Consider the following 14,588-nt stretch of genomic DNA (forward strand, 5'->3'; position numbering starts at 1 on the left):
ACATATAACTCTGAGTTCTTTAGTATCTCAGTCATGCTTATCACGCTGGCAGCCTACTCTAAGGAATAAGGACGTATTCTGATAGGTTGGTAGTAGTTTTTTTAAATAAAAATGTGTGGTGGGGGACTATGCTCTAGCAGCTCTAATTTTAACGCACCTTTGTATAACTACCACTTAAACTCTGTAATAGTGTATAGAAAGATCTGTTTCTCCATTTGTATCATTACAGCAGGTTTTTTTACATCACAAATGACTAATCATATAGGAAGAGAGGGCAGGCTACTCCCTTTTCTCCTTCACTCTGAACCACATGTACCGTGCTGGAGGGGAGATAGCCCAGGAGTTTTGCAGGTACCCTTTTGCCCCATCTCTGTATTGAGATGTCACAGCAGAGGCAAGGCACTAAGCAGGGGGTTGGATCGAGGAGAAAAAGATAGATGGAGTGTCTTGTGCTTTCTCCCACCATGAAGTGAGGAGCCAGAAACTTGTAGCTGCCAGGGCGTGGTGAGAAGCACAAGCTGCTATGAGAAGTGCCTTCTATATGTGCAACAGCGAGTCACAGAGGGAGCATCCCTGAGCTGTGCTGCCAGTGGGAGCAGCCAACCTCACAGTGAGGGGCATAGGTGACCCCTCCCATGACTGGGGACAGTAGGTTACAGTGGGGCACCCTTTGCCATCCCCCCCCATCAATTTTGCTTTCCCTCCTTGGCTTGTGTGCCTCAGTTTCCTCCTCTGAAACCACTTCATCTCCTGCTCCTATCCCTCCAGGAACTCACACCCTCCACCACTCACCTAGATAAAGTCCTCTAATACCCTCTCATTCCCTCTCTGTGGCGGACCTGCACCCTAACCCTCCACATCCAAAATCTCCTATTCTCCCGTATGCCCTGCCCTCCTGCTCCTGCCCATTTCCATGCCCCCTGAGCGGATCCTAAAGCAACATGCCCCCACTTCAACCCAGATGGGTGGAGCCACAACCCAACATCCCACAACTGCCAGGAGCCCCAATCCCTGTGCTTATCCCCCACCTGCTCCCCTATTGCCCCTCAGCCTCAATCCTCCTCAGGACCCCGTAAGCCCTCGGCGCCCATCCACAGCCCCCAATATTGCACGGCCTGCTGAGGCCCGCTGGGAGTGGGAAGGGGGCAGAGGGAAGATATGGAGCAGTGCCTTGTGGGAGATGGAGTGGGCCCGGCCGACCTCTCCCATCAGCCACCGCAGATCCCTCGGCCCCACGGGAGAGGCAGCGGACAGGGCGGAGCCCAGCGCCTTCATGGGGGCGGGAGGCGCTTTTGTCAGGACTACAGCATTTGCTCAAGAAACTTCCTGAAAAAGCACAAGATCAAATCCTCACAGACGCACCCCTGGAACCCCGACCTGGGATATTCTATCTACTACCCAAGATCCATAAACCTGGAAATCCTGGGTGCCCCATCATCTCAGGCATTGGCACCCTGACAGCAGGATTGTCTGGCTATTGTGGAAGTATAACATTGTATAAGTGGACATGCTGGATACATTGTATATGAGAGGGCATGCCAAAACATGTTACAAAGTATCTGAGGGAGCACACGTAGGGACAGTTAGCTTTTGAATGGAGAAGCAATTAAGATAGAGCCAGCATGTCTAAGAAGCAAGCATCAGAATGGAAGGTGTGAAGGGCAATTATTTAAGTTAACTGGAAGCTGTTAAAGGAGATTGTTAAGGGTGGCAGGTAATTGAAATACGTGACTGGTCTCAGGGATCTCGAAGGGTGGTGACTAAAATCTTTTTCTTCTTTTGTCTGTAACTTCTCTGTAACTTGTTCTCCAAAAAACTGTATAAATTAAGAGACACAAGCCCCACTCGGGGGGCTCGCTTCTAAATGTATTAGCAGAGCAGCCTTGCTAATAAAACAGAGTGGTCTGATAAATTGTGAGTCTGAGTCAAACTTTGACACTATGTAGACTCCCTCCTCAGGCCCTACGCTACCAGCACTCCCAGCTACCTTCGAGACACCAATGACTTCCTGAGGAAACTACAATCCATCGGTGATCTTCCTGATAACACCATCCTGGCCACTATGGATGTAGAAGCCCTCTACACCAACATTCCACACAAAGATGGACTACAAGCCGTCAAGAACACTATCCCCGATAATGTCATGGCTAACCTGGTGGCTGAACTTTGTGACTTTGTCCTTACCCATAACTATTTTACATTTGGCGACAATGTATACCTTCAGATCAGCGGCACTGCTATGGGTATCCGCATGACCCCACAGTATGCCAACATTTTTATGGTTGATTTAGAACAACGCTTCCTCAGCTCTCGTCCCCTAATGCCCCTACTCTACTTGCACTATATTGATGACATCTTCATCATCTGGACCCATGGAAAAGAAGCCCTTGAGGAATTCCACCATGATTTCAACAATTTCCATCCCACCATCAACCTCAGCCTGGTCCAGTCCACACAAGAGATCCTCTTCCTGGACACTACAGTGCTAATAAATGATGGTCACATAAACACCACCCTATACCGGAAACCTACTGACGGCTATTCCTACCTACATGCCTCCAGCTTTCACCCTGACCACACCCCACGATCCATCGTCTACAGCCAAGCTCTGCGATATAACCGCATTTGCTCCAACCCCTCAGACAGAGACAAACACCTACAAGATCTCTATCAAGCATTCTTACAACTACAATACCCACCTGCGGAAGTGAAGAAACAGATTGATAGAGCCAGAAGAGTTCCCAGAAGTCACCTACTACTGGACAGGCCTAACAAAGAAAATAACAGAACGCCACTAGCCGTCACCTTCAGCCCCCAACTAAAACCCCTCCAACACATTATTAAGGATCTACAACCTATCCTGAAGGATGACCCAACACTCTCACAAATCTTGGGAGACAGGCCAGTCCTTGCCTACAGACAGCCCCCCAACCTGAAGCAAATACTCACCAACAACCACATACCACACAACAGAACCACTAACCCAGGAACCTATCCTTGCAACAAAGCCAGTTGCCAACTGTGTCCACATATCTATTCAGGGGACACCATCACAGGGCCTAATAACATCAGCCATGCTATCAGAGGCTCGTTCACCTGCACATCCACCAATGTGATATATGCCATCATGTGCCAGCAATGCCCCTCTGCCATGTACATTAGTCAAACTGGACAGTCTCTACGTAAAAGAATAAATGGACACAAATCAGATGTCAAGAATTATAACATTCATAAACCAGTCAGAGAACACTTCAATCTCTCTGGTCACGCGATTACAGACATGAAGGTCGCTATCTTACAACAAAAAAACTTCAAATCCAGACTCCAGTGAGAAACTGCTGAATTGGAATTCATTTGCAAATTGGATACTATTAATTTAGGCTTAAATAGAGACTGGGAGTGGCTAAGTCATTGTGCAAGGTAGCCTATTTCCCCTTGTTTTTTCCTACCCCCCCGCCCCAGACGTTCTGGTTAAACTTGGATTTATGCTGGAAATGGCCCACCTTGATTATCATACAGATTGTAAGGAGAGTGGTCAGTTTGGATGAGCTATTACCAGCAGGAGAGTGAGTTTGTATGTGTATGGGGGTGGGGGGGTGAGAAAACCTGGATTTGTGCTGGAAATGGCCCACCTTGATTATCATGCACATTGTAGGGAGAGTGGTCACTTTGGATAAGCTATTACCAGCAGGAGAGTGAGTTTGTGTGTGTGTGGTTTTTTTGGGGTGGGGGTGGGGGGTGAGAAAACCTGGATTTGTGCTGGAAATGGCCCACCTTGATTATCATACACATTGTAAAGAGAGTGGTCACTTTGGATGGGCTATTACCAGCAGGAGAGTGAGTTGGGGGGGGGGGGCGGAGGGTGAGAAAACCTGGATTTGTGCTGGAAATGGCCCAACTTGATTATCATACACATTGTAAGGAGAGTGATCACTTTAGATAAGCTATTACCAGCAGGGGAGTGGGGTGGGAGGAGGTGTTGTTTCATGGTCTCTGTGTATATAATGTCTTCTGCAGTTTCCACAGTATGCATCCGATGAAGTGAGCTGTAGCTCACGAAAGCTTATGCTCAAATAAATTGGTTAGTCTCTAAGGTGCCACAAGTACGCCTTTTCTTTTTGCGAATACAGACTAACACAGCTGTTACTCTGAAATTTGTCAGGACAGATTCCGTTGTGGAGCAGCGCCGGAAACGGAAGTTGTTGGAAGAGGAAGTGATGTCAGCGGCCGGGACGCTAACCGCTGTCCACCAGGGGATTCGGCTTTGTTCTGCGCAAGTCGCTCCCGTCGTGAGCGACGCATCCTGGGAGTTGTAGTTTTTAAAGTGCTGCCGACTCGGGCATGTTTGGAACCGGCACGTGTCAGCCAGTGGCCCCAGCCCGCCGCAACCTTCCCCAGCGTGCACCCCGTCCACCACAACCTGCACCCCCATCCCTACTCCCCCACCAGCCCAGACCAATCCGCCCCCATCTATCCCCCCATCCGTTGGGGCTCTCAGTCCTCCTTTCTTCTCCCTCCAACACCCCCTAGGCCACCCCAAACTGCACCCCTATCCATCTCAGGGCACCCCAACATCCTCCATGACACCCCATCCCTACACCCCAACCCCAATTGGCTCCAATCTATTTCTCCATGCTGGGCCCCACATTCCCAACATCACACTCCCCCAAGCCATCCACAGCCTCCCAGGTTTCCCTCTCCAATTCCTGTTCCCCCTCGAACCTGCCAGGTTCCCCTTCTCAGCCACACTGGGGCCCTCCAACCTCCCTCCACCCTGCCCTTGGGCTCTCGGGCTTCTGAATCCCACATTCTCTCAGAACACCTTGGGCACCCGACACTACTCTACCTCACGGTGCAGCCCACACTCCCATATATCCCTGACAGTCAGTCATACGACTAAGCCACTGATGCGTGGACCCCAAATTGACTACTGAACTTCTCCATCGATCAGCACCATGGACTCTCCCTCTCCTTTCCTCTTCTTGTGCTGTCTCCCTTCATAAGACATGGGAAGGTGTGCTAGGTGTGCATCCCTGTAGGCTTGTCCTAGGGAGCCATAAAGAAGGAGGAGGGGACAGAAATCATGCAGGGCAGTGGATAGTAGAGTGGAGCGGTGACTGTCGGTGTTGACTCAGTCTCTGTTTATTGAGTGGGGCTCATGCAGATGGAATGGGAGGGGGAAGCAGGGATGAGGGCAAGATTAAATGCACCATTAGAACTTTGTGTAGTGATCGTTCATGCTTGGCGTTTGCAGCTGTTCTTGCAGAGGAATTGTCCAGGAGCCCTAGCTGGATGAGAATATGGCAGAAGTGGACCTGAGCAGCCTGGACATCCTTCAAAGGAGACATGAATAGTCCTCATGTTTCTGCCTTCTGCATAACTGGCTGTGAGGTCAGTGCTTTCAAGTCCTCGTCTGTTCTCGCTGTAGTACTCTTCACGGGCCGTGGGCTCTCTCATTAGGTACGAGACTCTGGGATTAAGGCTGGGGAAGGGACCAGAGTCTCCTGAGCAAAGTGACTATTTTGGGTGCCGTTACAATGGGCGCCTTCTAGTTGCAGTTGTAAAGTAGGAACATGAGATGGGTTGAGGGCGGAGCCGTGGGATACGGGAGATGTGAAATGAAGAGACTACGCGACACTGCAGACAGAGATGCTCATATTTTTTCTTTCCCCCCCCCACTCTGCTGGGTTTAGTACCAAGGAAAAAGAAGTGAAGCGTCAGAGTCTACTGCCCTCATGCGATGGAAAGTGAGTGAGAGCAGCGAGCCTGTGACCATTGTTGATGCCAGGCAAGAGCTGTCCATCTGGGAGCCGAGGAGACGCCACTGTTGGTGACATAAGTGTCTGGTTTGGTGAGGGCTCTGCTCACGCCCCACCTGAGTCCAGGTAGGGAAGCTCCGTAAGGTAGGGCTGGGTTTGTAAGGAAAAGTTCCTGACTAACTGTGGTTACGAGGGAGGAAAGGTGGTCCCCATTTTCAGAGGCTGCTCATTTCTCTGGTCAGCACCGGTGTCGCATCCACAGCAGAAGGTTTCATGTAGGAGGATGACTCCAGGAGGTGAGTTGCTTGCTATCCTACCATTTTTTTCTCTCTCTCTCCTCTAGTATGTTGGCCAACACACACACTCTGTCTCTGTCTCCGTCTCTGTCCTTGCCTTTCCCTGTGCTGTCTCCCTTCCTAGGACACAGGCAGGCACGCTAGGCGTGCATCCCCACAGGCTATGTCTCGGAAGCCAAGAAGAAGTAGGAGGGGACGAAAATCATGCAGAGCAGTGCGTGCGAGAGCGGAGCGGTGACTGTTGGTGTTAACTCGGTCTCTGTTCATCGAGTGGGGCCAATGTAGATGGGATGAAAGAGGGAGGCAGGGCTGAGGGCAAGATTTTAAGAGATGTTAAGAGTCACAAGAAGGGTTTCTTCAGGTATGTTGGCAACAAGAAGAAAGCCAAGGAAAGTGTGGGCCCCTTACTGAATGAGGGAGGCAACCTAGTGACAGAGGATGTGGAAAAAGATAATGTACTCAATGCTTTTTTTGCCTCTGTCTTCACAAACAAGGTCAGCTACCAGACTGCTGCGCTGGGCAACACAGCATGGGGAGTAGGTGGCCAGCCCTCTGTGGAGAAAGAAGTGGTTAGGGACTATTTAGAAAAGCTGGACGTGCACAAGTCCATGGGGCGGGATGCGTTGCATCCGAGAGTGCTAAAGGAGTTGGCGGCTGTGATTGCAGAGCCATTGGCCATTATCTTTAAAAACTCATGGCGATCGGGGGAAGTCCCGGACGACTGGAAAAAGGCTCATGTAGTGCCCATCTTTAAAAAAGGGAAGAAGGAGGATCCTGGGAACTACAGGCCAGTCAGCCTCACCTCAGTCCCCGGAAAAATCATGGAGCAGGTCCTCAAGGAATCAATCCTGAAGCACTTACACGAGAGGAAAGTGATCAGGAACAGTCAGCATGGATTCACCAAGGGAAGGTCATGCCTGACTAATCTAATTGCCTTCTATGATGAGATTACTGGTTCTGTGGATGAAGGGAAAGCAGTGGATGTTTTGTTTATTGACTTTAGCAAAGCTTTTGACATGGTCTCCCACAGTATTCTTGTCAGCAAGTTAAAGAGGTATGGGCTGGATGAATGCACTATAAGGTGGGTAGAAAGTTGGCTAGATTGTCGGGCTCAACGGGTAGTGATCAATGGCTCCATGTCTAGTTGGCAGCTGGTATCAAGTGGAGTGCCCCAAGGGTCGGTCCTGGGGCCGGTTTTGTTCAATATCTTCATAAATGATCTGGAGGATGGTGTAGATTGCACTCTCAGCAAATTTGCGGATGATACTAAACTAGGAGGAGTGGTAGATACGGTGGCAGGTAGGGTTAGAATACAGAGAGACCTAGACAAATTGGAGGATTGGGCCAAAAGAAATCTGATGAGGTTCAACAAGGACAAGTGCAGAGTCCTGCACTTAGGACGGAAGAATCCAATGCACCGCTACAGACTAGGGACCGAATGGCTAGGCAGCAGTTCTGCGGAAAAGGACCTAGGGGTGACAGTGGACGAGAAGCTGGATATGAGTCAACAGTGTGCCCTTGTTGCCAAGAAGGCCAATGGCATTTTGGGATGTATAAGTAGGGGCATAGCCAGCAGATCGAGGGACGTGATTGTTTCCCTCTATTCGACATTGGTGAGGCCTCATCTGGAGTACTGTGTCCAGTTTTGGGCCCCACACTACAAGAAGGATGTGGAAAAATTGGAGAGAGTCCAGCGAAGGGCAACAAAAACGATTAGGGGTCTGGAACACATGACTTATGAGGAGAGGCTGAGGGAACTGGGATTGTTTAGTCTGCAGAAGAGAAGAATGAGGGGGGATTTGATAGCTGCTTTCAACTACCTGAAAGGGGGTTCCAAAGAGAATGGTTCTAGACTATTCTCAGTGGTAGAAGATGACAGGACAAGGAGTAATGGTCTCAAGTTGCAGTGGGGGAGGTTTAGGTTGGATATTAGGAAAAACTTTTTCACTAGGAGGGTGGTGAAACACTGGAATGCGTTACCTAGGGAGGTGGTGGAATCTCCTTCCTTAGAAGTTTTTAAGATCAGCTTGACAAAGCCCTGGCTGGGATGATTTAATTGGGGATTGGTCCTGCTTTGAGCAGGGGGTTGGACTAGATGACCTCCTGAGGTCCCTTCCAACCCTGATATTCTATGATTCTATGATTTCCAGCACCAATCGAGCTTTGTGGAGTGATGGCTCATGCTTGGCTTTTGCAGCTGCTCTTGCAGAGGAATTGTCCAGGAGCCCTAGCTGGATGAGAATATGGCAGAAGTGGACCTGAGCAGCTTGGGCATCCTTCTAAGCAGACATGAACAGTCCTCAGCTTTCTGCCTCCCGCATAACTGGCTATGAGTAAGCGGTCAGTGCTTTCAATTCCTCATCTGTACTCGCTGTAGTATTCTTCACATGCTGTGTGCTTCCTCGTTGGGTACGGGGCTCTGTGGTATTAAGGTTGGGGAGGGGCCAGAGTCTTCTGTGCAGAGTGACTATGTTGGGTGCTGTTAGAAAGGGTGCTTTTTGGTTGTAATGCTAAAGGTGTAATGGGAGGAGAGTTGAGGGCGGATCCCCGCCGTGTGGGAGAGGCAAAAAGAAGAGCCTACGAGACGTTGCTGACTGAGATGGTAACTTACTTATTTTTTTCACCTTGTGCTGGGTTTAGTACCAAGGAAAAGGAAGTGAAGCATCAGAATCTACTGCCCTCATGCGATGGAAAGTGAGTGAGAGCAGCGAGCCTGTGATCATTGTTGATGCCAGGCAAGAGCCGTCCATCTGGGAGCCGAGCAGCTGCCGCTGTCCATGAGATAAGTGTCTGGTTTGGTGAGGGCTCTGCTCACGCCCCACCTGAGTCCAGGTAGGGAAGCCCCGTAAGGTAGGATTGGGTTTGTAAGGAAAGGTTCCTGACTAGCTGTGGTTAAGAGGGAGAACAGGTCCCTATTTTCAGAGGCTGCTCATTTCTCTGGTCAGGAACGGTGTCTTCTCCGCAGCAGAAGGTTGGATCCAGGAGGATGACTCCAGGAAAAGAGTTTCTTGCCTTCCTCCCATGTTTTTCTCTTTGTCTCTCTCTCTTCTCCAGTGTGTTGGCCAATTCTCTTTCTCTCTCTTCTCCTCACCTTACCTTTCCTTGTGCTGTCTCCCTTCGTAAGACACGGGCAGGCGTCCTAGGTGTGCATCCCCGCAGGCTAGGTCTCCGGAGCCATGGAGAAGGAGGAGCAGAGAAAAATCGTGTGTGGCAGTGGGCGCTAAAGTCAAGCAGTGACTGTCGGTGTGAAATAGGTCTCTGCTCATTGAGTGGGGCAGATGGAGATGGGATGGAAAGGGAGGCCAGGATGAGGGCCAGATTCCCAGCATCAATAGAGTTTAGTGTAGGGATGGCTTATGCTTGGCTTTTGCAGCTGTTCTCGCATAGGAATTGTGCAGGAGCCCTAGCCACAGGAGAAATGGCAAAGGTGGACCTGAGCAGCTTCGACATCCTTCTAAGGAGACATAAACAGTCCTCATGTTTCTGCCTTCTGCATAACTGGCTGTGAGGTCAGTGCTTTCAAGTCCTCGTCTGTTCTCGCTGTAGTACTCTTCACAGGCCGTGGGCTTTCTCGTTAGGTACGAGACTCTGGGATTAAGGCTGAGGAAGGGACCAGAGTCTCCTGAGCAAAGTGACTATTTTGGGTGCCCTGACAATGGGTGCCTTCTAGTTGCAGTTGTAAAGTAGGAACGTGAGATGGGTTGAGGGTGGAGCCGTGGGTTATGGAAGATGTGAAATGAAGAGACTACGCGACACTGCAGATGGAGATGCTAATATTTTTTCTTCCCCCCCCCTCTACTCTGCTGGGTTTAGTACCAAGGAAAAAGAAGTGAAGCGTCAGAGTCTACTGCCCTCATGCGATGGAAAGTGAGTGAGAGCAGCGAGCCTGTGACCACTGTTGATGCCAGGCAAGAGCTGTTCATCTGGGAGCCGAGGAGATGCCGCTGTCGGTGACATAAGTGTCTGGTTTGGTGAGGGCTCTGCTCACGCCCCACCTGTGTCCAGGTAGGGAAGCTCCGTAAGGTAGGGCTGGGTTTGTAAGGAAAAGTTCCTGACTAACTGTGGTTATGAGGGAGAAAAGGTCCCCATTTTCAGAGGCTGCTCATTTCTTTGGTCAGCACCGGTGTCTTCTCCGCAGCAGAAGGTTGGATCTAGGAGGATGATTCCAGGTGGTGAGTTGCTTGCTATCCTACCATGGTTTTCTCTCTCTCTCTCCTCTAGTATGTTGGCCAACACACACTGTCTCTGTCTCTCTCTCTCGCCTTTGCTTGTGCTGTCTCCCTTCACAGGACACGGGAAGTCACGCTAGGTGTGTATCCCTACAGGCTATGTCTCAGGAGCCATGGAGAAGTAGGAGGGGATGAAAATCGTGCAGGGCAGCCGGTGCGAGAGTGGAGGTGTGACTGTCAGTGTTAACTCCGTCTCTGTTCATCGAGTGGGGCCCCTGTAGATGGGATGAAAGAGGGAGGCAGGGCTGAGGGCAAGATTTCCAGCACCAATCGAGTTTTGTGTAGTGATGGCTCATGCTTGGCTTTTGCAGTTGCTCTTGCAGAGGAATTGTGCAGGAGCTCTAGCTGGAGGAGAAATGGCAGAGGTGGACCTGAGCAGCTTGGGCATTTTTTCAAGGAGACATAAACAGGTCTCATGTTTCTGCCTGCTGCATAGCTGGCTGTGTGGTCAGTGCTTTCAGGTCCTCGTCTGTCCTCGCTGTAGTTTTCTTCACAGGCCGTGGGCTTCCTTGTTGGGTACAAGACTCTGGGATTAAGGCTGAGGAAGGGACCAGAGTCTCCTGAGCAAAGTGACTATTTTGGGTGCCGTTACAATGGGCGCCTTCTAATTGCAGTTGTAAAGTAGTAACGGGAGATGGGTTGAGGGCGGTGCCATGGGATACGGGAGATGTGAAATGAAGAGACTATGCGACATTGCAGGTGGAGATGGTAATTTTTTTTGTTTTTCCCCGCCTCTGCTGTCTTTAGTACGAAGGAAGAAGTCAAGCCTTAGAGACTTCTGCCCCCATGCGATGGAAAGTGAGTGAGAGCAGCAAGGCTTTGACCATTGTTGATGCCAGGCAAGAGCCCTCCATCTGGGAGCCGAGCAATCGCCAGTCTCGGTGAGATAAGTGTCTGGTTTGGTGAGGACTCTGCTCACGCCCCACCTGAGTCCAGGTAGGGAAGCCCTGTAAGGTAGGGTTTGGTTTGTGAGAAAAGGTTCCTGGTCAGCTGTGGTTAAGAGGGAGAAGAGGTCCCCATTTTCAGAGGCTGCTCATTTCTCTGGTTAAGAATGGTGTCTCCTCCGCAGCAGAACGTTGGATCCAAGAGGATGACTCCAGGTGGTGAGTTGCTTGCCGTGCTCTCATGTTTCTCTGTCTTCTCTAGTGTGTTCGCCAACTCTCTCTTTCTCTCCTCTCCTCTTCTCTCCTTGTGCCGTCTCCCTTCATAGGACACAGGTAGGTGTGCATTCCCACAAGTGAGGTCTCGGGAGCCATGGAGAAGTAGGAGCGGACGAAAATCATGCAGGGCAGTGCGTACGAGCGTGGAGCAGTGACTGTCGGTGTTAACTCGATCTCTATTCTTCGAGTGGGGCCAATGCGTGGATGAGGGCAAGATTTCCAGCACCAATGGAGCTTTGTATCATGATAGCTCATGCTTAGCTTTTGCAGCTACTCTCGCAGAGGAATTGTCCAGGAGCCCTAGCCAGAGGAGAAGTGGCCGAGATGTACCTAAGCAGCTTGGACATCCTTCTAAGCAGACATGAAGAGTCATCAGCTTTCTGTCTCCTGCATAACTGGCTGTGAGTAAGCGGTCAGTGCTTTGAATTCCTCATCTGTGCTCGCTGCAGTTTTCTTCAGAGGCCGTGTGCTTTCTCTTTGGGTACGGCGCTCTGTGAGATTACGGCTGATGAGGGGCCAGAGTCTGCTGTGCAGAGTGATTATTTCGGGTGCCGTTGCAAGGGGTGCTTTCTAGTTGTGATACTGTAGGGCTAATGGGGGGGAGGGTTGGGGCTGAACGCCGCCTTACGGGAGAGGAGAAAAGAATAGCCTATGCGATGTTGACCACTGAGATGGTAACTTATTTGTTTTTCCTCCTTGTGCTGCGTATAGTACAAAGAGTTTACTCCCCTCATCGGATAGAAAGCGAGCGAGAGCAGTGAGCCCGCGAGATGTGTTGATGCAAGCCAGGAGTCATCCAGTTGGCAGCGGAGCAGTCGCTAATGTCAGTGAGATAAGTGTCTGGTTTGGTTAAGGCTTTGCTCACGGCCCATCTAGCTCCAGGTAGGGACGCCCCGTTAGCTGGGGCTGGGTTTGTACAAAATGGTTCCTGATCAGCTGTGGTTACGAGAGAGACAAGGTCCCCATTTTCAGAGGCTGCTCATTTCTCTGGTCAGGAACGGTGTCTCCTCTGCAGCAGAAGGTTGCACCGAGGAGGATGACTCCAGCTGGTGAGTTGCTTGCCTTCCTCCCATGTTTTTCTCTCTTCTCTAGTGTGTTGGCCAGCTTTCTTGGTCTCTCCTCTCGTCTCCTCTCCTGGTGCCGTCTCCCTTTGTAGGACATGGATAGGTGTGCGTTCCAAGAGGTGAGGTCTCTGGAGCCATGGAGAAGTCGGAGCGGAGGAAAATCATGCAGGGCAGTAGAAAGGTTGCTGAAAGTACCTGAAGAGACAAAGGAACTGAGAAGGGGGAAGTCCAGGGCTGAGCCCAGACTAAGACAGGAGTCTAGTCTGCAAAGAGAAACAACTGGAAGTCTAAGCTGCAGAAACTCTTGAACTTGCCTAAAGACTTTTAGGATGAGAACTTACTTCTTGAATCCAGTCTCTTTAAGATCTTAGGCTTAGTATGCATGTGTATTTGTATTTGCTTAGTCATCTGCCTTCTTCTGTTTGCTATCCCTTATAATCACTTAATCTACCTTTTATAGTTAAACTATTCTTTTTTTATTATTAATTATTAAACCCAGTTTGTGCAACTTTGAACCAGGGGGAGGGAGGGAGGTCAAGAAGTTGTGCATATCTTCCTCCACATTAAATTTATGATCTTACGTTGTATAGATTTTGCTACAGCTCAAGACAGTATTATTTTGGGTGTACTTTCCAGAGGGGAACTGCATTTGAGTGCTGGGCAATTTCCTAGCAGAGTCTTCTCATAGAGAGGTGTTTACAGACTCCGTGTGATTCTCCAGCGGCTGCGTCCCTACTTATGTGTGTGTGCTGCCAGAGGCTGGAGAGCCTAAGTCAGCAAAACAGGGAGAGGGAGCCCAGGCTAGTGGAGCAGTCAGGCTCAGTGAAATCCCAGTACATCAGGTGGTATCCCAGCACGGGGGTCAAACCCGTCCCAGGGTGTGGCCCCTGAGAAAAGACCTCTGCATCTAACTGGGGCATGATAAACATGGGGGAATCCTTTGTTGCCCTCTCAAGGAACTGTCAGGTGCTATGGAATCTTCCTGAAGTCCAATAACTTCGTGGAGAGCAACTTGACTGTAACAAGAGATGCTTAGTCCTCAAGTGTCTTCCTTGTAGATCACTGGGTGAGCTTCCCTCATCATGCCAGTCTAGTCCTCCTCTCTAAAGCAGGCCACATTCAGTCGAGGATGTAAGCAGGGGTCTGAGAGTAGCCCTCGGCCTGTGTCTCCACTCACCAGGTAGCACCACCCACAGCATGTGGAGGGTCCAGGACTCTGCACAGCACTCGGGACTGACCTGCTACAGTTCAGGCTCCTGGGTCCTAACCCATGCCCTCACTACCCCCAGAGGGCTCTCTCTGTACGTTATCCCAACTGGCCACCAGGTGTCACTCCTCCTCCAAGGCAGACACCCCCTGCATTGCTCCAAATGGCCACCGAATGTCACAGCAGTGCTCAGAGAGCAAGGTTTTGTGCATTACTTTGACAGGTCACTGTGTGTTACCATTGCTCTGAGAGAAATGCTTTGCGCATAACTCGAATTCAGCACCCATCCTCACTGTCCCTTCATAAAGCAAATGGTTTGTGCATTAGTGGATTGGCCACCCGGTGTCACTGTGCATTACCCTGAGTGGCCACCTAGTGTCACTGTTGCTCCATGTGGGAAATGCTTTGTGCAATACCTGGATTAGCCACCCAGTGTCACTGTTGCTCCGTGAGGGAAATGCTTTGTGCATTACCTGGAATAGCCACCTAGTGTCACTCTTGCTCCATGAGGGAAATTGTTTCTTCTTTACCCTGAGTAGCCACGCAGTGTCACTTTTCCTGCGTGAGGGAAATGATTTGTGCACAACCTGAATTGGCCACCCAGTGTCACTGTTCCTCCGTGAGGGAAATGCTTTGTGCATTACCCTGAGAGGCCACCCAGTGTCACTGTTGCACCATGAGGGAAATTGTTTGTTTATAACCCTGAGTGGCCACACAGTGCCACTGTTGGTCCAGGAGGGAAATGATTTCTGCATTACCTGAATTGGCCACCCAGTGGCACTGTTGCTCCTTGAGGGAAATTGTTCATGCAGTACACTGAGTAGCCACCCAGTGTCACTGTTGCTCCAAGAGGGAAATGATTTGTGCATTATC

At 50.3% G+C, this 14,588-nt stretch overlaps 2 long non-coding RNA genes across 2 annotated transcripts; both read left to right on the top strand.

Moving 5' to 3' along the window:
• Positions 1–5,253: 5,253 nt before the first annotated feature.
• LOC141975976 (uncharacterized) lies at positions 5,254–9,022 on the top strand. The gene is made up of 4 exons (XR_012636040.1): positions 5,254–5,391; positions 5,694–5,885; positions 8,253–8,395; positions 8,696–9,022. It is a non-coding gene; the product is annotated as an uncharacterized LOC141975976 (long non-coding RNA).
• An 8-nt stretch (positions 9,023–9,030) lies between these two features.
• LOC141975975 (uncharacterized) lies at positions 9,031–13,029 on the top strand. The gene is made up of 8 exons (XR_012636039.1): positions 9,031–9,564; positions 9,869–10,060; positions 10,174–10,227; positions 10,345–10,452; positions 11,032–11,387; positions 11,495–11,845; positions 12,156–12,267; positions 12,537–13,029. It is a non-coding gene; the product is annotated as an uncharacterized LOC141975975 (long non-coding RNA).
• The last annotated feature ends 1,559 nt before the right edge of the window (positions 13,030–14,588 follow it).

The sequence above is a fragment of the Natator depressus genome, chromosome 22, assembly GCF_965152275.1.
Source record: "Natator depressus isolate rNatDep1 chromosome 22, rNatDep2.hap1, whole genome shotgun sequence".
NCBI classification, from domain to species: domain Eukaryota; kingdom Metazoa; phylum Chordata; order Testudines; family Cheloniidae; genus Natator; species Natator depressus.